We start from the raw sequence: 23,054 nt of genomic DNA, 5'->3' as shown, positions 1-23,054 counted from the left end.
AGTTTAGGTTCTTTTCTTTAGGATCTTCAGCCGAGATACCCAGGCAGACCATGAAAGAATGTTGATGTTAAAATGTTAGTGGAGCTATCCAACTGCGCAGAGCGGATGATCCCAAAGATTTGGGGTGAGACAACATTGAATTTTTTTTTCTTTGCTGACAGTGTCACTTCTTTTGTGGCTTAGCTCTTCTTCATTTCACATCTAAAGTATCGTATCATTTTACCTTGTAGCTTATACTACCCCGTACATGCCATATCATGTCGCCCATACAACTCATGCATGAGATGCGATGGCTGAGATATTTAGGCGATGGGTTGCTACTCCATTGTGCTCTCCACTCAGCATTTCATCAGTCGGATTTTCACACAAAGTATCTCGGCACAACGTGTTGTCAATGCCATATGAGCAAGACGAGGTGGCCGAGAGGTTAAGGTGATGGATTGCTAATCCATTGTGCTCTGCATGCATGGGTTCAAATCCCATCCTCGTCGAAAGGTAATGTTACATTGTTTTACAGTGGAGCCTTGGTTTTCGAACGTCTGGGTTCTCGAACAAATCAATATTTGAACAAAAAATTCGAGAATTCTTTGCTTCCGGATGTCGAACGAAATTCGATTGTCGAACCTCACGAGAGGACCCGCATGCCAACTGACTCCGTTCGTTATTACATTCTCGTTACTCTGAGGATTGCAACAACTCTAATCATGCCTCCAAAGGAAGTAAGTGGGATCAGTAAAGCCATCCTAAAACACAAAGACGCTCATAAAGCAATGCAACAGTGAGCGCCCGGCGCGCTGCAGTTGCGCGATCGGACCAAAGCTTTTAAGCTCCCTGCGCACTGAGGTCCACTTAAATTTTGGAAAGTACATCAGTACTTTAAAAATATTTTCTAAATTTTAGCGACCGCTCTGTCGCAATAAGGCTAAGCACTGCAGTTGCGAGATCGGACAAAAATGTACAAATGAAAAAAATACTTTAAAAAGGCGTTTTTTTTCCCCATTATTTGTAATGGGAAAACATGATTCGGAATTTGAACGATTCAGTTCTCCAACAGCCTTCTGGAACGGATTGTGGTCGAAAACCGAGGCTCCATTGTATCTTTAATCTGGTTTGTATTTGACTCAATATCGTAATATTCATACTCTTTGGCGGCTCGGTGGAGAACTGGTTAGCATGTCCGCTTCACAGTTGAGAAGGTGCGGGTTCAATTCCATCAACGGCTGTTGCGTGTTGTTGATGATGTCCGTTGTTGGGTCAGAAAAACTAAGATGTGGGGTAATGGTTTGTTCTTTATTGGCAAGATCTTGGGTTGTTTAATGGCAGTCAGTACACATGGCACTTCAGCAGATGTAACAAGATCCTCCATCTCCAGGTAAGAAGGTTTTATACTGTCCGGAAAAGGCGGGAAAGCAACACCTGATCATTTGGTATCGATGTGTATTGGAGAGTCACTGCTGTGTGTGTGTATTTGTGTGCGTGTGTATGTGTGTGTTATTGTAAGGCGGACGTAGTTGAGAGCGCCATGAGAACGTTAAAGGGGCGCGGATTGCCGCTGACCATTGACGGTGCTGTGGTGGAGAGAGTGAGCAGCGCCAAGTTCCTGGGGGTGCACATCAGTGAGGATCTCTCCTGGTCCACCAACACCGCATCACTGGCAAAGAAAGCCCAGCGCCGCCTGTACTTCCTGCGGAAACTCAGGCGAGCGAGCGCTCCTCCGGCCGTCATGACTACATTTTACAGCGGCACCATTGAGAGCGTCCTCTCCAGCTTTATTGCTGTTTGGGGTGGCGGCTGCACTGACTACAACTTGAAGGCCCTGCAGCGCACAGTGAACACGGCTGGTAAGATTATTGGTGCTTCGCTCCCCTCCTTGAAGGACATTTACACCTCCCATCTCACCCGCAAGGCGACCACGATTGTGAGTGATGTGAGTCACCCCGCTCACTCTTTGTTCAAGCTCTGCCCTCTGGGAAGAGGTACAGAAGAGCTTCATACTCCAGGCTGTTAGGATCCTGAACTCGCTTCCCCGTTCTGCGTAGCCACATTGGTGTAGCCACCTACACAGGTAGGTTAGGGTTGTCTCTTGTTGACCGGGGTGAACTCCAATGTTCATGCGCCCAGCCGGAGGGCAATAAGTATACCCACACCTGCTCTCACCGTGAGCAACTCCAGAGTGGAAGAGAGTCCAGGGCCAGCTTATACCGGAACCCAAATGGGTGTGGAGGCAAGTCCGACCATGTCTTGTCGGAACCTTTCTGCCTCGCACACCAGCTCGGGCTCCTTTACAGCCAGAGAGGTGACATTCCATGTTCCAAGAGCTAGCTTCTGAAGCCAGGGATCGGTCCGCCAAGGTCCCTGCCCTTGGCCGCCGCCCAGCTTACACTGCACCCGACCCCTTTGGTCCTTTTCGGGCTGTGCCCGGCCGGGCCCCATGGGCGAAGGCCCGGCCACCAGACACTCGCCTTCGAGCCCCACCTCCAGGCCTGGCTCCAGAGGGGGGGCCCCGGTAACCCGCGTCCGGGTGAGGAAAAACAAAATCCAATTATGTTTTTCTTCATAAGGGGCTTGTGAGAGCCGTGCTTTGTCTGGCCCCTCACCTAGGATCCGTTTGCCATGGGTGACCCGACCAGGGGCATGAAGCCCCAGACAACATGGCTCCAGGATCATTGGGGCGCGCAAACCCTTCCACCACGGTAAGGTGACGACTAACGAAGGGACCTCGTTTATCAATGCAGTTTAATTTCTGGTGGTTCCCATTGAATGGGCACATGTCAGTCTATTGTAATTTGGCAAAAAATATTGTTTTTGAATAAAACCAATAACCACCCCCTCAATTGCACACGCACTCCTCTTTACTGTTTACAAGCACAATCACAAGTACAAGTCATCTTCATCCATAAGCATATCAGTCTTTCCTTGTTAAAACACAGCATCCCTACAAAAAAAGAAATGTGTTTCATCAACTTTTAACTTCTTAATAGACAATGATGGTATTTATTTACATATTGAAACACACGTCCACATTCTTCAATGTTACGCGTGAATGCACATACATTCATTTTGATCAGACTACATGAAGCAAAATATAAAGGTGAGTGTAATTCTCATTAATGGAATAAATTACTCCTTTTGACCAGCAAGGGTGGGGGGGGGGGGGTTGTGTGCACATGAAGCCTCGAGAAATGAACCTATTTGCAAACCGTTTGGTGGGGAAGCCTCAAATCCTAACATCTTACATTGAAATCAGACCCCATCAAGTCATAATTGACTGCTTAATCCTGTAAGAATGAAGCGAACGGATTGAAATGGTTTTCTAACATATGAGCTATTGATTTGACCAGTAGAGGGGGTGCACCGTTCCTGGAGGTACTGCAATACCAGGTCGATGTCTCCTAGGTTTGCCGTGTGCAGCTGTGAGAGTTGCTGCAGCCATTTGGAGCACAGCCACGGGCTGGGGGGGAGGGGGGGGGGGATCTGTCTGTTCTTCCTTACCAGCAAGTTACTGGAAGTCCACATGGCGTCTTTGATGGCAGCAAAGGTCAGCGACTGCTTTGTAAAGTCTTCTTGCTTGATTTTCAACGGGGTCACCGCATGGAGTACAAGGTCTGCATTCTGCGCATACCTTGCGGGGAATTGCAGGTTGCCCACAGGTCTACGGCAGCCCTGCACTACCAGAGCAGGTCCCACACTGAATCCTGGGCGCCACAGCCAGGTCAGGGTCACGTTGAGAGCGCTGACATGCCCCGAGAGTGCATAACGGACCTGACTGGGAGGACATCATGGGCATCCATGACAGGTCCCGAAGTTTGTTTCGACAGGGCGGGAAGTTTGTTTCGACAGGGCGGGGTGGTTGTCGTTGCGCCAAACTGTTGCGGGCTCGCCGAATGCAAGCCCGCGCACTGGACACACCGCTTCCCGCTCCTGTACGACAGAGATCATACGTCTGTGATTTGTTAAAATTTCACTATTTTCTTGCTCTAATTTAAAGTTCTTCAAAAACTTCTTGATTAAGGAATAAGAAGGTGGCAGGTTAAAAGACACAGGAATTCTTCGGTCGGTGGTTATTAGCTTTAGTTTCCGGAGGTATGAGTCCATCCAGAATCGTATCATTGCTTGGCTTTTCGGTGCATTTGGTGTAAGGAGCGCGCTTCGCAGGTGCAGGGCAACATATCTGCTTCCGAGGCTTTAAGAAGAGCTTTAAGTCCGGCACTCCTTTTCCTCCCTTTTTTTTGTTTTTCTTCATGGTGTCCCTCTTCAGTCTCTCCAACTTGGATTTCCAGATGAAGTAAAAAATGGCTCGGTCCAACTCTAAAAGCACCTTCCTTGTTGGGATGAAAACAGAACTGATTAGTAAAACCAAGGGTAAAATCACCACTTTTATGGTTAAAATTCTCTCTTCTATGGTCAGCTCTCTTAATCCCCCAAACCCAAGAACAGATACTACACTTGATTTTAGCCAAAAGGCCGAAAACCGATGGAGTATACGAGTGATGGACTCGCTTACATGTCACGAACGGAGTGTGGAAATGGAGCAGGGAGACCAAGTGCAGCTTGGACCACGGTTTATTGAAGCAAACTCAAAAGACTCGGCAAACTGACAAGACTTACTAACAAAACCAACAACAGAGACGTGAGACAAAAACACAGGGGGACATTACCAAGACAGGAACCAAAAAAACCTCATGACAGTGACAAACATCGATGCTCCGACAGGGAGTTATACACAGACAGGACTTAATATACAAGACAGGTAACAAGAGGCAGGTGAGAATGATCACACTGATCATGGGCACACAGGAGGGGAGGGGTGAGCACACAGACACACGGACAAAACTATGACAACATGGACGTGACCGGGGACGAGTTACAGGCTTCCCTGTCTACCCATTCTCACCAACGGTTTGTTAGAATAGGCCTCTTTGGCACATGTGATCAGCTGGGTAGCTTTAGCTATGCCGTTATATCGCTGTAACCCTTGTCTTGCTGTATTAGTTTTCTCTTCGCTATGACACCCTTTGCACATATGTAGAAGTCGCTCTCAGTTAAGACTACAAGGTCACACGTTATCACAGCAGCTAACCAACCAGTCAGAGACTAAGAGCAACATTTTTTACTGTGTCATCGCAAAGAGCCACACCATACACCTGAGCACACATGACCCCCCCCACACACACACACAAAGACGCACACCGACACACACACGCACGCACACGCACACACACACACGCACACACACCCCTCTGCTCAGCCAAATTTATTGTGTGACATTATTATGTCACGCACCAACATGATAATGACAAATTGACTCCTACAGTACTAAAACCACAGACCAAAGACCACATTTTAGACAATGAACATCGTGTGCATTGTCTCGCACAGACAAACTCAGTTCAACAAATTCCACAAACAAAAACATAAGTTTTTTCACTTACTATGTGTGGCGGGACAGACCATTCGTTTTAGTTTGTCATTTTCAGGAGACAGGATTTCAATAACAACACTGAGGCATATTTTAACGAACTCCACTTCATTGTATGGCTTTTTAGCCCGCGCAATATTCCAAGTCAGTTGAAACAATGCAAGTGTGACAGTCTCTGAGTGCTTCGTAATTTTTTTGAAAAACTGTACCTATTTTTCTGCCTGACTTTTCAAAGTCTCCAAACTTGTGCTTGAAAAATTCAGTCCCTTTTGCAAAGTCCTTATCGATATTGGCATGAAGTGAGCTGAAATGGCGCTGACCATTTGAAGCTTTTAAATGCGCCAATGACGTCCGACATATCAGGCAGAATGGCTTGCCATAGCGTTCAACAAAAAACAACTTTAACTCTGTTAAAAACATCCTGTGTTCAGCGTCATATATTCGTGTAGCTTTGCATTTTTTCCTTGCCATTTTGGCAAGCGTCGTGTCAGCTTTTCTGGACCTAATGGGCCCCCGTAGTCACAGTCGCCATTCATTAAAAAGCCAGCAAAACCAGTCGCTCTGTTTGTCCCTCCTCCTTTGCGGGATTTCACCTCACGCGCATGCGCGTTTGGCCAAAATACCATATTGAACTCAAGCGAAGCAAATACGCACAAAAAATAAACACAAATGTTGATATGAACGTAAAAGAGCCGCATGAAACCAGCCGAAGAGCCGCATGCGGGTTGGCCACCGCTAGGCTAGGCAGAGTCGCCTCCTTGCAGGAAGGCGGCTCAGAGTAGTATAAAGAACCTTGGCGCTGGGAGAGGGACCTTCTTTCGCATCTCGCAGAAAGGGCTCCACAGCTGTACATCGATCCTTCTGGCAGACATTAAATAGTTAAACTGTGAAGTGCTTCTCTTCTGGGCACTAATAAATGGGCTAACTTGTCTGCTGACTTATTTGTTCACGCTTCACCCGCAGTAATGCATGTAGTTCACGAGGCATATGTGTACCCTTTCAGCAGTCTCTATCCAAATACACAGTGTAGGTACCTATTAAAAGTGTAGTCCCGATGAATATGAAAGGCAAAGATTGATAATTCACAAAGAACTTTCCATGGTCATCATATCTACCTAACGGCTGCGCCGAAAGAGTTGGGCCAGAAGAATAGAGCGGAACTCATGCAGAAGTGCATGAACACCACCTTGTTGAAAGAATAAAACCAACACAATGCATGAATTCACGAAAAATGACATGCCAGCAAATCAGTAGGACTTCTGCTTTTGCCTTTGCGAGACCAGTTAAGATATGCGTTATCACGAATTTATAAATCAGGTGTGTTCGGCTCTGCTGAATCCCTGAGACCGACTCACCGAACTCATAGAGTTTGACCGAATCCAGGTTAAGAACCACTGGTTTAGTGGCTGTTATTTCTGCAAAAGGAGGAACTACTAAATATTGATGTCATTTTTCTGATGGGGTTTCCAAATGTATGCACCTGCCTACTTTTGTTTAAATAATGATTGCACACTGTCTGCAAATCCTATAAACTTCATTTCACTTCTCAAATATCACTGTGTTGATCACTGCCGTCATCGGCCATGCATGGATTTGGGCCATCTGATTGGTTCCTTTGACCCCCCCCCCCCCATACACACACAGGAATTGGTTAGGACTTAATTAGTAAGTGTTAGGAATCGTTTTGGCTGTCCGTTCAGAGCAAGGAACGAGCCACTAGCCCCACGGGAAGTTGTCATTTTCTGTAAGCTTGTGTGTATGTAAATTTGTCATGGTCCAACGTAAGACTGTTTAGGGTGAATAAAAAATAACTGTAACAAGTTTATTCTGCTATTAACCAGATTCAAACTGGGGTTGCAGCCGCCTCAATGCTATATTATGGCCAATATGCAGTTGCATGTTTAGGGTCTTTTCTCTAGGATCTTCAGCCACGACACCCAGGCAGACCATGAAAGAATGTTGATATTAAAATGTTGGTGGAACTATCCAATAACTACGCAGATCCGATGATCCCTAAGACTTGAGATGAGACAAAATTGGAAAGACTATTTGTTGACAGTGTCTGTGAGTTACTTCAACCCAAAAGTTCACATAAACTACACATAGCTAATGTTGACCACAAAATGGCATGTGAGCTGGCCAGGAGTCCTGGAATCTTCTGATCTGTAGACAGATGCGTTACCCATTGCTCCACGAGCCCCACGGGAATATGTGGCTTGTAAGCTTGTAACACTTTTGCAAAAATGAAAAAAAAAAGAAAAAATGGGAGACATTATTTGAATATGCCATGATGCTTTATCCATTGCGCCACTCGCCCTACAAGTTACGGCCTTTGACCGTAAACTTATGTGGAAAGTCGTCATTGTCCAAAAGATGGCAGTTTAGCAATAGTGAGCAAGGGAGAAATTCTTCAAAGTAATTTGATTATGCCATGACCCAGATTCATACCAGGGTTACTGTGGCCACAACGCAGAGTACTAACCACTATACAATCATGGCCAATATGCATAACTTTTTTAATGCTACTGCATACACGCCATGATCGTGTAGTGGTGCTCGATTCGAATCCGGGTTATGGTTTAATCAAATTACCTTGATGAATTTGTCTGCTGGTCACTGTTGCTAGACAGCCTTCCTTTGGACAATGACAGTTTTCCACACAAGTTTACAGTCGATACAGTCTTGTAGGGTGAGTGGCGCAATGGATGACACATGACGGAAAGTGATGAGAATCAAAACAAAAGATTTAAGAGACCCGAGGTAAATTAGCTGAGCCCGTTCTGTTTTAATTGACAGCCCATGTAATATGCACCTCAGATGAAATCGGGATAGTTGATCAACAGCAATGTGATAACGAAGGGATCATCTGGGAGTTGAACCCCGGACCTCTCACACCCAAAGCAAGATTCATGCCCCTAGACCACCGGTGTCAAACTCGAGGCCCGAGGACCAGTTATGGCCCACCGTATCATTTTCTGTGGCCCGGAACGACAACTTGTGCATTAAATGTATGTCATACTAAAATTGCAAATTGTCGTAACTTTCAAGAATCTTCTTAAAATTATTTTTGAAATATTTGAAAAGTTTCCACTCCTCTGATTTGAAAAAACAATTATTATTATTATTATTATTATTATTGTCAGTTTGTTTTGTAGCTTATACTGTATATAATATGAGGTGTTTATTTATTTGGGTTGACAGTCATAATGGCCCGTCGAGGGAAACTTTGACTACAACGTGGCCCGCGACAAAAATGAGTTTGACACCCCTTCCCTAGACCAACGAGCCTCAAAGAAAGCTTGCAGACCATGTTACATTCTGTGTAACATTGGCCTGTCAAACAGTCCACACAATGATAGACAACAGTGTTTCAAAGAAAAGCTCGTTCGGGAGTTTAACCCGGGTAATCAAAGAATCCTAGGCGAGAATCATTCCCCTGCACCAATGAGCCCCATAGTAGACCAGCTGACCCCGCTACATTCTGATTGGAAGCCCTGAAGACTGAATGCCAGTGATTTATGAAATAAATGGAATCTGGTTGGCCTAAGGCTCCCAATTCCCCAACTTCAAGCCCTAACGCTAACCCTAAAACCCTAACAATTAACAAACCCTAATAATTAAACTTTAACCTGCTAACCCGCCTACCATAACCCCCTCACCTTTAATCTCTAATGCTCCCACTAAAGGTAGTGCTCTCTAAACTTGAAAGCAGGCACATGCGAACCGGACCAGCAGATTGCCCCATTTCAGAAGTGTTTTAGAAACCTTTACAGACGGTTAAAATCCACATAATAGTTATGCGCGCATGTGTTCCGTGAGCGTTCTCGCCCGCCCCCTCGCTTTCCTTTCTCCTGCAATTTGCCCCCTGCAGCGCAGTCCTCGTTAGTATAGTGGACAATATCTCCGCCTGTCACGCCGAAGACCGGGGTTCGGTTCCCCGACGGGGAGTTAACTTCTTTGTGCGAAATAGCATTTAAGCAGGTTTTCAATCCATGTGCGTTAACCAGTGTTTGCAGCAGAGTAATTATATAGATGCATTGGTTGGTATCATTACATCGTAAGATGGCGCCGCAGATGGCCACCTCGGTAAGTCGCTCTCTGTTACTTTGTGTTATTTTACATCTTTTTAACCTCACTTTGTATCATACTTCCGGTTTGCCACTTAAAGCGCCGCAGCGTCACTAGAGAGACGATCTACATTCCTACATTTCTATATGCTTTTCTAGTTTTTCCTCGCTTTTTACTCCACTTTTTGGAGTTTACTATTGTTGAAAGTCGCGGACCGTCAATTCCTGCCATTTCAATCGCGTCACTGTTTGGCTCTCGGCGGAGGCTTCGTGGCTGTTTGTCTACCGTCGATCATCGGGACACGTAAGTATGGCTGCGGATCAAGAGGTTTGTACGGCTTTTTGCACCAACTGCACCCTTCTCTCAGAGAGGTTGTCCCTGCTAGAGGGACGTGTCCGCCAGCTAGAGCAGAATAGTGGTATAACAGTAAATGTGGCGGACCCAGATGCGGACTGTAGTCAGCCTGCTAGCCCAGTTAGCATTAGCCCTAAACCACGATAAGCCAGTTAAGACGCATAGCCGTCCCAAGCCATCTCGGCCTACTGGCTCTCGCACCTTGGTCATAGTTGACTCCATTACCTGAAAAACATCACACTTAAAAATCCAGCCACAGTATTGTGTATCCCTGGAGGCAGAGCACCCGACATAGAAGCTAATCTAAGGGCGCTAGCTCGCAATAGGTCTAGTCAACAGCGTAGTTCCAACAAAACTAGCCACTTGGATATAGTGATACACGGTGGCTCCAATGATATATTTCAAGCATATATCGGCTCTATTGATAATCTTACTGCATCTATATCTCCTATATCTGCATCTTAATGCATCTATATAATTCAATGTGACATTGTTAAATGCCATCGATTCGCTACCACTATTTTTATGGGACTTATCTTCTCACCAATTTAAGAAGGCTCTGAAATCATTTCTCTTTGACACTTTCCATATGAACCTGGATCCATTCATTATTCTCTTTAGTTATAGTTTTAGTGTGTTTTTTCCCTATTGTTGTATGTTGTATGCCAGGGGTCACCAACCTTTCTTAATTCGAAAGCTACTTCCTGGGTACTGATTAAGGCAAAGGGCTACCAGTTTGACACACACTTCCGAAGTAGCCAATTTGCTCAATTTGGTTTTCACTATGTGTTATTATTGTCATTTCCAGTTCACATGTAAGTGTGATTTTAACAAGAATAGCAAAAATACAGTCAAACCTTGGATTTTGACCACAATCCGTTCCAGAAAGCGGTTCGAGAAGCGAATCGATCGAATTCCGAATCTATTTTTCCCATTACAAATACAGTGGAGCTTTGGTTGACGACAACAATCCGTTCCAGAAGGCTGTTTGAGAAGTGAATCGTTCAAATTCCGAATCACGTTTTCCCATTACAAATAATGGAATAAAAATTAACCCATTCCAAGCAAAAAAACGCCTTTTTTAAGCATTTGTTCATTTGCGCATTTTTGTCCGATCGTGCAACTGCAGCGCACCGCCGAACGCGTAACCGTAGCGCGTCGCCGACCGCGCAACTACACCGCACTGGTCGCAATATTGTGACAGACCCGTCGCTGAAATTTAGAAAATATTTTTAAAGTCCTGATGTACTATCCAAAATTTAAGTAGACCTCAGTGCGCAGGGACCTTAATTTGGTCCGATCACGCAACCGCAGCGTGCTGGGCTCTCACTGTTGCATTGCTTTAGGAGCGTCTTTGTGTTTTAGGACGGCTTTACTGCTCCCACTTGCTTCCTTTGGAGGCATGATTAGAGTTGTTGCAATCCTCAGAGTAACGAGAATGTAATAACGAACGGAGTCAGTGGGCATGGGGTCCTCTCGGCTCGCGAGATTCGACAATTGAATTTTGAACCCATGAATGCAGAGCACAATGGATTAGCAATCCATTGCCTTAACCTCTCCGCCACCTCGTCTTGTTCATCTGGCATTGACAATACACGTTATGTACGTTGTACCAAGATACTTTGTGAGGCCTGAAAATCCGACGAGGATCTGATATGAAATGATGAGTGGAGAGCACAGTGGAGTAGCAACCCATTGCCTAAATATCTCAGCCATCGCATCTCATGCATGAGTTGTATGGGCGACATGATATGGCATGTACGGTGTAGTATAAGCTACAAGGTAAAATGATACGATACTTTAGATGTGAAACGAAGAAGAGCTAAGCCACAAAAGAAGTGACACTGTCAACAAAGAAAAGTATTTGTTCAATGTTGTCTCACCCCAAATCTTTGGGATCCTCGGATCTGCGCAGTTGGATAGTTCCATCAACATTTTAACATCAACATTCTTTCATGGTCTGCCTGGGTATGTCGGCTGAAGATCCCAAAGAAAAGACCATAAATTTCTTGTATGCTATTGCATGATCGTATAGCGTTACGGCCGTAGCATCCCCGGAACGAAGCTGGGTCATGGGGTAATTAAATTACCCTTCTGAATTTGTCTGTGTTCACTGTTACCAAACAGTCTTCTGTTGAACACAAGCTTCCAGACATTATGTCCACCTACGTTTTAACATCAACTTTATTTCATAAAGTTCTTCCTAATTCATCTTGGCGAAACTCCCTTAGGCGTTCCCATCTTTTTTTAGGGCTGGCTGCCACGAGGAAGCGGTCGACACACAATTATGACCCTGAAAGGACTCGTCTATGATATTAATCAGAATTCATTAATCACTGAAATGCAGTCCTCAGGTCCATTTTATATTCGCTACCAATCGGAATGTAACGAAGCTGTTTCTACCCAGTTTCCAACTAGGGCTCGAGTTAGGACTATATAAAAGTGTGCCCCCGTGTGAGGGTCAAACTCACGACCTTCAGATTATGAGACTGACACGCTACCACCTGCACCAACGAGGGTTTGTCTTTGCATTTTGTGCAATTGATTTTTACTGTAAAATTAATTCAACCACCGCCCATTTTGATCAAACTTAACTAGGCTAAGATTTCCAACTCAGACTAGGGTTCCAGGAAGGGCTAGACTTAGGGTTGGACTATATATAAATCATGCGCCGTGTGATGATCGAACCCTCGACTTTCAGATTATGACACTGACACGCTACCGCCTGCGCCAACGAGTCTTTGTGGCACCTGTCTTAAAATTCTATTTTTCTGTAAAAAAGATTCAACCACCGGCCATTTCCATCAAACTGCAATTCATCGAAAGAAAAAGTTACTTTTGTCTGAGCATTCTCAAACTTGGGTTTCCAACTAAGGTAAGAGTTTCCAACAAGGGGTCGAGTTAGGGTTAGGACTAAATAAATTAGAGCCCCGTGTGAGGGTTGAACTCACGACCTTCAGTTTACTAGACTGACGCGCTACCGCCTGCGCTAACAAGGCCGTGAACAGCTGGTTTTACAAACCTGTTTTACTGTAAAACTGATTCAACCACCGGCCATTTCAATTAAACTCAACTTCACAGACAGAAAACTTTATTCTACTCTGAGCAACCTAGTATCTTCTGAAATTGACAATGATTTTACTGTGGACTATAGAAAACAGCGCCCCGTGTATGGGTCGAGCTCACAACCTTCAGATTTTGAGACTGATGCACGACCAATTGCACTAACAAGGTAATATGTCAATTGCATTACAATTCTCTTTTACGGTAAATTGAATAATCCACAGGCCATTTATGTCAGTAACAATTGTGAGCTTCACTTGGCAGGCTGCAGTGATCAGAAGTCGTTGCCATGTTTCACTTGGTACAGTCATTCATATGGCTATGTGGCCGAATGGATAAGGCGTCTGAGTTTGGATCTGAAGCTTGAGGGTTCAATTCCCTTCATGGTTAATTTAATATAATTCATATGAAATTAATGACTTTATTTGAGTCTGAACAAACTCTTGTATACTGTCAGAAAGGGTTTTGGTTTCTGATTTCTTTTTTTGTTGTGCTGACTCCCCCCCAATCTCCGTTTTCAGTGCAACAAAGGGACAAAAACCAAAAGAAAAAATGCTTTCTCTGTTATACACTAGGCCCTAGTTTGCAGCAAACCAGTTCTCCACCGAGCCGCCAAAGAGTATGAATATTACGATATTGAGTCAAATACAAACCAGATTAAAGATACAATGGAGCCTCGGTTTTCGACCACAATCCGTTCCAGAAGGCTGTTGGAGAACTGAATCGTTCAAATTCCGAATCATGTTTTCCCATTACAAATAATGGGGAAAAAAAAACGCCTTTTTAAAGTATTTTTTTCATTTGTACATTTTTGTCCGATCTCGCAACTGCAGTGCTTAGCCTTATTGCGACAGAGCGGTCGCTAAAATTTAGAAAATATTTTTAAAGTACTGATGTACTTTCCAAAATTTAAGTGGACCTCAGTGCGCAGGGAGCTTAAAAGCTTTGGTCCGATCGCGCGACTGCAGCGCGCCGGGCGCTCACTGTTGCATTGCTTTATGAGCGTCTTTGTGTTTTAGGATGGCTTTACTGATCCCACTTACTTCCTTTGGAGGCATGATTAGAGTTGTAGCAATCCTCAGAGTAACGAGAATGTAATAACGAACGGAGTCAGTTGGCATGCGGGTCCTCTCGTGAGGTTCGAGAATCGAATTTCGTTCGACATCCGGAAGCAAAGAATTCTCGAATTTTTTGTTCAAATATTGATTTGTTCGAGAACCCAGACGTTCAAAAACCAAGGCTCCACTGTAAAACAATGTAACATTAACTTTCGACGAGGATGGGATTTGAACCCATGCATGCAGAGCACAATGGATTAGCAATCCATCACTTTAACCTCTCGGCCACCTCGTCTTGCTCATATGGCATTGACAACACGTTGTGCCGAGATACTTTGTGTGGAAATCCGACTGATGAAATGCTGAGTGGAGAGCACAATGGAGTAGCAACCCATCGCCTAAATATCTCAGCCATCGCATCTCATGCATGAGTTGTATGGGCGACATGATATGGCATGTACGGGGTAGTATAAGCTACAAGGTAAAATGATACGATACTTTAGATGTGAAATGAAGAAGAGCTAAGCCACAAAAGAAGTGACACTGTCAGCAAAGAAAAAAAAAATTTCAATGTTGTCTCACCCCAAATCTTTGGGATCATCCGCTCTGCGCAGTTGGATAGCTCCACTAACATTTTAACATCAACATTCTTTCATGGTCTGCCTGGGTATCTCGGCTGAAGATCCTAAAGAAAAGAACCTAAATTTCTTGTATGCTATTGCATGACTGTATAGCCTCCGGCCGTCATGACTACATTTTACCGTGGCACCATTGAGAGCGTCCTCTCCAGCTGTATTGCTGTTTGGGGTGGCGGCTGCACTGACTACAACTTGAAGGCCCTGCAGCGCATAGTGAACACGGCTGGTAAGATTATTGGTGCTTCACTCCCCTCCTTGAAAGACATTTACATCTCCCATCTCACCCGCAAGGCGACCACGATTGTGAGTGATGTGAGTCACCCCGCTCACTCTTTGTTTGATCTTCTGCTCTCTGGGAAGAGGTATAGGAGCCTGCACTCCCGCACCACCAGACTCAACAACAGCTTCATACTCCAGGCTGTTAGGATCCTGAACTCGCTTCCCCTTTCTGCGTAGCGTCCTGTACTTTTGCGCTATGCTTACTGTCTCCTGTATGCACACTGGCTCCGTTTTGCTCTTCTTATTTATTGTGTTATCTGTTTATTTATTATTTATTCATCACTCTTATTTATTGTTTGTGCCTTCTTGTTTTTATATTGTGTCGTTTAATTGTAAGTCCATCGTGTAATATGTCTCGTCACCGTGGGATAGAGAAAACGTAATTTCGGTTTCTTTGTGTGTCTTGACATGTGAAGAGATTGACAATAAAGCTGACTTTGACTTTTTGACTTTTGTGGCCGTAGCATCCCCGGAACGAATCTGGGTCATGGCGTATTTAAATTACCTTGCTGAATTTGTCCGTTGTTCACTGTTAGACGCAGAGACCACTGCTCCAGCAGAAGAAGCCGAAACCCTACAAACAGCAACCACAGAATAATCTCAACCACTAGACCGGACCCAGACCGACCCTCTATCGCCTACAGCCGCCGGTACGGAGACCAACCAAGCTCAGCAGCTCCCACACGCTTCAGACCCCCCCCCTCTCCAACTCCAGAAACCCATCACCCCCCCCTCCTCTCATCCACCCCCCACACCTCACCCTACACACCCCCAGAAACCCACTACTCCCCCCCTTCTCTCATCCACCCCCACTTCCCACCCTCCTCCATATCCCTTTCTCCCTCCCCCCCTCCACTGCCCTTCTCATCACACATGAACGAGAGGATTGAACGGGCAAACATCAATATAGCCAGCCCCCATCGATGCTCCACCCAGGCTCAACCCCTCCCCATAAGCAAACTGAACAGCTCTCTACACAAACCCCCCTCCCACCGAACCCCTAATTTGACCGATCCCAGGTTCAGGACCCCTGGTTTATAGGCTGTTATTTCTGCAAAAGGAGGATCTACTAAATATTGATGTCATTTTTCTCTTGGGGTGCCCAAATGTATGCACCTGCCTACTTTTGTTGAAATAATGATTCCACACTGTCTGCAAATCCTATGAACTTAATTTCACTTCTCAAATATCACTGTTTACCACCGCCGCCATCCACCGTGCTTGGATTCGGGCCATCTGATTGGTTCCTTTTGGTTCGTTTCTTGGTTCGGTTTGAATACGGGTTATCCCATAATCAAATTACCTTGTTGAATTTGTCTGCTGGTCACTGTTGCTAAACAGCCTTCCTTTGGACAATGACAGTTTTCCACACAAGTTTAGAGTCAATACAGTGTTGTAGGGCGAGTGGCGCAATGGGTAACACATGATGGCAGATTTAAGTGATGTTTCATGTATGATGAGAATCAAAATAGCAGACGAAAGAGACCCAAGGTCAATTAACTCAAGCCGTTTCTTTGCAATTGATAGCCCATATGACATGCACCTCAGATTAAATGGGGCTAGTTCAGGGTCGTCAACCCACGGCTCCAGAGCCTCATGCAGCTCTTTAGCACAATCCTAGCTGCTCCCTGTAGCTCTTGCAAAAATGCGTGAAAATGGAAAAAGATGGGGTTTTTTTTATATATGTTTTTAGATGGTAATCATGACACAAACATTCTTATTCTGTAGAAAATGTATGTAGTTGTGAATATATTAAAAATACTGAATTTTAGAATGGCGCAAAATTGCGTCATAGCAAGCGACACAGCACAGGCGAGTTGTAAACAAACTGGTGTTTGAGTGACGGGCCATGGATTCTAAAGCCAAAAAGAGAAAGATTGCTGATAAGAACAGAGGGTTTAAGAAAGAATGGACTCAACTATTTGCTTTCATTACCAATGCTGAAGGATTGCCTGAATGTTGGATTTGCAATGAGAAGTTGTCAAATATAACAATAGATCCATTTGGAGTGACATTTTCAGCTAAAGCATGCTAAATTTGCTGCCGATCACCCAGTTGGAACTGAGAGGAAAGGTGCAATTTGAGGAACGAAAAAACAGTTTCAAGAAATAGATTGCATCTCCAAACTCTACGACTGCTGCAAGTTTTGTTGCAGCCCGGGAGATAATAAAGCGCGGAAAACCATTCACCGATGGCCGATGAAGGACTCATTCGTTAAAATATCAGTGCCTATTTTCGGACTTCAAAAACAAAACCGAGATCATTCCAAAAATTAAAGACCTGCCTCTCTCAGCAAAATCAGTGAACGAAATGGTAATTCGAATGGCAAACAATATTACCAATCAGCAAATCATCATCATCATCGTCATCATCATCGGTTTAAAGTCCGCTTTCCAGTCGCCGCTGGGTTGGACTGGATTCTCGATATGGCTTTCTTCCACCGGGAACGGTCCATGGCCATCTCGTGGTTGATGCCGAGTGCCTTCATGTCGGCTGCCACGGTCGTCTGCCAGGTCTTTTTAGGTCGGCCACTGGGTCTTGTTCCCTCTACGTTATACGACATAACTTTCTTCACCCAGTCGTCCTTCCTCACTACATGTCCTTACCATCGCAGTCTGCCTCTCCTCACCTCATCCACTATGGCCTCCACTCCCATCTTCTTTCTCAGCTCTGCACTGGTCTTTTCCTCCCTCATTGACACACCACACATCCATCTGATCATCCTCATTTCTAATCTGTTTAGTTTGTCTTTGTGTTCTGTTTTCAGGGCCCATGCCTCACTTCCGTACGTCATACCACTTCTGACGCAGGCTGAGTACACTTGGCCCCTCATCTTCAGGGATGGGGCCTTAGATGTTAAGAAGGGCATGAGTTCATGATACTCATGTATCAAGGACATCAATTCAGCTCCACCTTTCTCAATTGCCTGTGATGAGTCGTGTGACATGACCGATATCGAACAGACAGCTCTGCTATGCAGGGACGTGAACTCTAATGGGCCGCAAGAAGAAATTTATACAACTAAAAGGCCAAAAACGGGGGGAGGACATCTGCGAGGCTGTGCTGCAGTGTTTAAATGACAGCGATACACACTGGCCACTTGATTTCAGATGCTACAGACGGCACACAGAGTTTGAGAGGGTCGCAAAAGTTTGTGACTTTACGACAGAAAGCATTGGATCGAAATTTGCTTGCATTCCATTGCATAGTGCACCAAGAGGCGTTGTGTGCGTAAACATTCCCACCAGAGTGTATGGAGGTAATGAACCTTGTCATCCAAATTGGGAAGAAAATAATCGCAAAAGCAGTAAACCACCATCAGTTCCGTGAATTGCGAGATGAAGTTGAGAGCGAATATGCCGATCTCCTGCTGCACAACAAAGTCTGCCGGCTATCCAGGGGCAACGTTTTGCGTCACTTTGTTGCTTTGTATTTGTAGCCTACTTAATTATGTTAATAGTAGGCATACAGGTCATGTATTGACAGTCTATATTGCCTTATAAAAGGTTTTTAGATTTTTACCGCTCTACACAGGTATGTTTTTTTTTTGTGTGGACAACATGGCTTTTTGAACATTTTGGGTTGCCGACCATTGGCCTAACACGTGAAAGATCCCCAGTTCGAGACTGGGTGGAAACAGCTTCTTCTACTATTTCTTGTCATTGCTGGTTCCTATGATTGATTGATTGATTGATTGATTGATTGAATATTTATTGATCCCCAGGGGTGGGGAAATTCAGGTCATTCAAAGTCCATGACACATTAAAACGATTTTGCGCTGCAATTATGTTGTGGTACCTCATTTGAGACTGGGTGAAAACTGGCTTCTTTCACTCACTTTAGATGGAACCATGCTGACTCTAATACATTCCATTTGGTAGTTCTTAGCTGTGTCAAAATTCATATCACGTGTCACACAGATGCAGCCTGTAAATGATTCGCATGTGACATTGGCAGAGAACAGGAGCCAGCTGTGTTTCAAAGTAGGCCTCATTCGATAGTTAAACCCAAGACCTCTCGCACCCTAAGCGAGAATCATTCCCCTCGACCAACGAGCCCCGTATCAAATTAGCTGATGCCGTTACATTCCGATTGGTAGCGAATATGACATGGACCTGAGTACTGCATTTCGGTGATTAATAAATTTTGATAAATATCATAGCCAGTTTACGCGTATCCTTTCAGGGTCATAATTGTATGTCTACCGCTGCCTCGTGGCAGCCAGGCCTAAAAAAAGATAAGAATGCCTGAGGGAGTTTCACCAAGATGAATTAGGAAAAACTTTATGAAATAAAGTTGATATTAAAATATAGGTGGACGTAATGTCTGGAAGCTTGTGTTTAACAGAAGGCTGTTTGGCAACAGTGAACAACGGACACATTCCGCAAGGTAATCTAATTACGCCATGACCCAGATTCGTTCCGGGGATGCTGCGGCCATAACGCTATACGATCATGCAATAGCATACAATGAGTTTTAGGGTCTTTTCCTTAGGATCTTCAGCCAGGACACCCAGGCTGTCAGGGTTTTCCAGATTATCTTAATCGTATGATTATGTTGGAATGTAACCTGTAATAAATAACCTAGCTAGATTACCGTTTTTTTCCGTGTATAATGCGCCCCCATGTACAATACGCACCCTAAAAATGGCATGTTGATGCTGGAAAAAAGCCTGTACCCATGTATAATACGCACCCAATTTTTTGGGTACTCGGGCGGCGATTTGGGGCACAGAACCGCACTCGGGCGGCGACTTGGGGGACAGAACCGCGCTCGGGCGGCGACTTGGGGGACAGAACCGCAATCGTGCGGCGACTTGGGGGACAGAACCGCACTCGGGCAGCGACTAGGGGAACCGAACCGCACTCGGGCGGCGACTTGGGGAACCGAACCGCACTCGGGCGGCGACTTGGGGAACCGAACCGCACTCGGGTGGCGACTTGGGGAACCGAACCGGACTCGGGCGGCAACTTAGGGAACCGAACCGCACTCGGGCGGCCACTTGGGGAACCGAACTGCACTCGGGCGGCAACTTGTGGCACAGAACCGCACTCGGGCGCCATAACAAAGTCATCGCCGCAATCGGCGGCACCTGAAAGTCCGGACCGCGATCAGCGGCATTTGGAAGGCGGGGCTGCGGCAGCAGCGAGAGCCACCACGCGCCGCAGCTGTGTGAGTGGGGCCAGGGACGATCGCGGGTCCGTCGCAGCTGGCCTGTAATCTGGCGACGCACGCGGGTCCGGCGTCGCGGCAGTGGAGTCCGATCACGGCAGTGGAGCCGATCGCGCTGGAACCTGCTCGGACGATGGACGAGTGTCGCAGTGGGAGCTGGTGGTGGAGGGAGGTCCAAGCGCTGGTCGCTGTAGTGGTCGGAGCATTCTGTCACGGATCGGAGTGTGGAAATGGAGCAGGGCGGCCAAGTGCAGCTTGGACCAGGGTTTATTGAAACAAACTCAAATTAACAGACTCGGTACACTGACATAACTGACTAACGAAACCAACAACAGGAACCGAACAGAGACGTGAGAAAAAAAGACAGGAACCAAACAAACCCCATGACAGTAAACTTCATCAATGCTCCGACAGGGAGTAACACACAGACCGGACTTAAATACGCGACAGGTAACAAGAGGCAGGTGAGTATGATCACACTAACCATGGGCACACAGGAGGGGAGGGGCGAGCACACAGACACACGGACATGAGCACACAGACATGATCGGGGATGAGTTGTGACAGCATCTTATTGACTATGTCATTGTCAGAGCCAGGGATCAGCGCGACGTGAGCATCACAAAAGCCATGATGGATTCAGAGGCCTGCTGGACAGATCACTGCCTGATACGATCCACGATGTCCATCGGACTCAAGAGGAAGAGGAGACTGCAAAAGAAGCTGAGCCGGCAGAGACTAAACCATGAGACCCTGAACATAACTGCCGCCCTGCAGCTTTTTCGGGCATCTCTTGGAGAAAGCCTCATTCAGGAATACCCTGAGGACATTGAAGAATACTGGAGCATGCTCAAGTCTTCCATCCTCGACACCTGCCGTGCCGCTCTCGGGTACGAGGCCAGAAAGCATCAGGACTGGTTTGATGACAACGACACATAGATAGAACAGCTCATCTCCAAGAAAAGGGAAACCTTTCGTGTCTGGCAAAATTACATCACCTGCACAGCAAAGAGACAGGCTCACTCCAGAGCCAAGGCTGACGTCCAGAGCCGGGTGAGACAGATTAAAAACCCCTGGTGGACAGAAAGGGCACTGGAAATCCAGAGTTTGGCAGACTCTGTTGACACCAGAGGCTTTTTCAGCGCTACTAAGGCTGTCTACGGCCCAAGCCATCGCGGCCAAAAACCCCTACGCTCTAAAGACGGGCAGGAGCTGTTGAAGGACAATGAGTCCACAAACAACCGGTGGAGAGAGCACTTTCAGGAACTCCTCAACCGTGACAGCACAACTCAGTCAGATTTTCTCAGTCACATCCCTCAGAGTCTCATCAGGGAAGACATGGGTGAACCTCCCACTTTAGCAGAGGTCCAAGATGCCATCAGGACCCTGAAGAACAACAAGGCCTCTGGGCCAGATGGGATCCCAGCTGAGGTCCTAAAGGAAGGTGTAGAGCTCCAGCGCCACCTCCATTCATTCTTTCTGAAGGTCTGGGAAAAAGAAGTACTCACCTCGGAGCACAGGGATGCTCTGATAGTGACCATTTTCAAGAAAGGGGACAAAGCGGATTGCGGAAACTATAGGGGCATCTTGCTCCTTTCAACAGTTGGCAAAGTACTTGCTCGTGTTCTTGCCAACCGCCTGCTGCCACTGTCTGAGGAAGTTCTCCCAGAATCGCAGTGCGGTTTTCGCCCATCTAGAGGCACTGCAGACATGATTTTTACAGCACGCCAACTCTAGGAATAATGCCGTGAGCATAAACTGCCTTTGTTCATGGCTTTCATAGACCTGACAAAATCCTTCTGAGGTATGGTTGTCCGGATAAATACGTCAGAATTCTGCGTTTATTACATGACGGAATGACAGCCACAGTGCTCAACAACAGCTCCTTGACTGAGCCTTTCACTGTAGAGACAGGGGTCAAACAGGGATGCATCATTGCACCCACCCTGTTCTCTGTCTTCATCGCCGCCATACTCCACCTCATCAACAAAGAACTACCACACGGATTCCCAATTTGGTACAGAACTGATGGCAGGCTCTTCAATCTTAACAGGTTCAAAGCCAAAACCAAGATCAGAACCACCACGGTCGTGGAGCTTCAGTATGCAGATGATAATGCCATTGCAGCACACTCTGCAGAAGACCTCCAGGGCATCCTGAACTCCTTCGCTAAGGCATACAGAGCCCTGGGTCTGACCGTGAACATCAAGAAGACCCAGGTGCTACATCAACCCCCACCCAACCAGTCATCTACTACGCCCATCATAAATGTGGACAACACTGCACTTGACTATGTTCACCACTTCCCCTACCTCGGCTGCCTTCTCTCCTCCAAAGCGGACATTGACTCTGAGGTCAACCATCGCCTGAGCTGTGCCAGTGGAGTGTATGCCAGACTCCAGAAAAGAGTCTTTAAAGACAGAGACCTCCGGGTTGACACCAACCTCCTGGTTTACAAAGCTGTGGTTCTCCCCACCTTACTTTATGGGGCAGAATCATGGACAACCTACAGCATGCACCTAAGAGCTCTTGAACAACGCCACCAGAGAACCTTAAGGAAAATACTCAGGATCAAATGGGAAGACAGACGCACAAACATCAGCGTTCTGGAGGAAGCCAGGATACCGAGCATCACCACCTTAATAATGCAGCACCAACTCCGATGGACAGGACATCTCATCCGCATGGCTGACACCCGCCTCCCCAAACAGATGTTATACTCCCAGCTGGAGAGAGGTCCGCGATCCCCGGGCGGGCAAAATAAACGTTTTAAGGACAACCTCAAGACCAATCTCAAGAAATTCCAAATAACGTCTCAGGACTGGGAGCGCATCGCCTTGAACAGGAACTGCTGGAGGGTAGTGGTGCAAGAAGGTGCAGCACATCATGAAAATGAACTCCGTGTCCCAAAAACCAAATGACAACTCCGTAAGGAAAGACAAAAACAGGCTCCAGCACGACCACAACCCACCACCACTTTCCCCTGCCCAAACTGCACAAATA

The 23,054-nt window shown here is 46.1% G+C and overlaps 3 non-coding genes across 3 annotated transcripts; 1 reads left to right on the top strand and 2 right to left on the bottom strand.

Moving 5' to 3' along the window:
• The first annotated feature begins 409 nt into the window (after nt 1–409).
• trnas-gcu (transfer RNA serine (anticodon GCU)) lies at nt 410–491 on the top strand. The gene has a single exon. It is a non-coding gene; the product is annotated as a tRNA-Ser (tRNA).
• Nucleotides 492–4,280: 3,789 nt separating this feature from the next.
• Nucleotides 4,281–4,476, bottom strand: LOC133147054 (U2 spliceosomal RNA). The gene has a single exon (XR_009711501.1). It is a non-coding gene; the product is annotated as a U2 spliceosomal RNA (small nuclear RNA).
• Nucleotides 4,477–12,767: 8,291 nt separating this feature from the next.
• On the bottom strand, nt 12,768–12,840 carry trnat-agu (transfer RNA threonine (anticodon AGU)). Its single transcript has one exon. It is a non-coding gene; the product is annotated as a tRNA-Thr (tRNA).
• Nucleotides 12,841–23,054: the final 10,214 nt, after the last annotated feature.

This window comes from Syngnathus typhle, unplaced genomic scaffold (assembly GCF_033458585.1).
Source record: "Syngnathus typhle isolate RoL2023-S1 ecotype Sweden unplaced genomic scaffold, RoL_Styp_1.0 HiC_scaffold_27, whole genome shotgun sequence".
Taxonomy (NCBI): domain Eukaryota; kingdom Metazoa; phylum Chordata; class Actinopteri; order Syngnathiformes; family Syngnathidae; genus Syngnathus; species Syngnathus typhle.
Note: the sequence above shows the minus strand (reverse complement) of the source record. Positions and strands in the feature narration are given on the sequence as shown.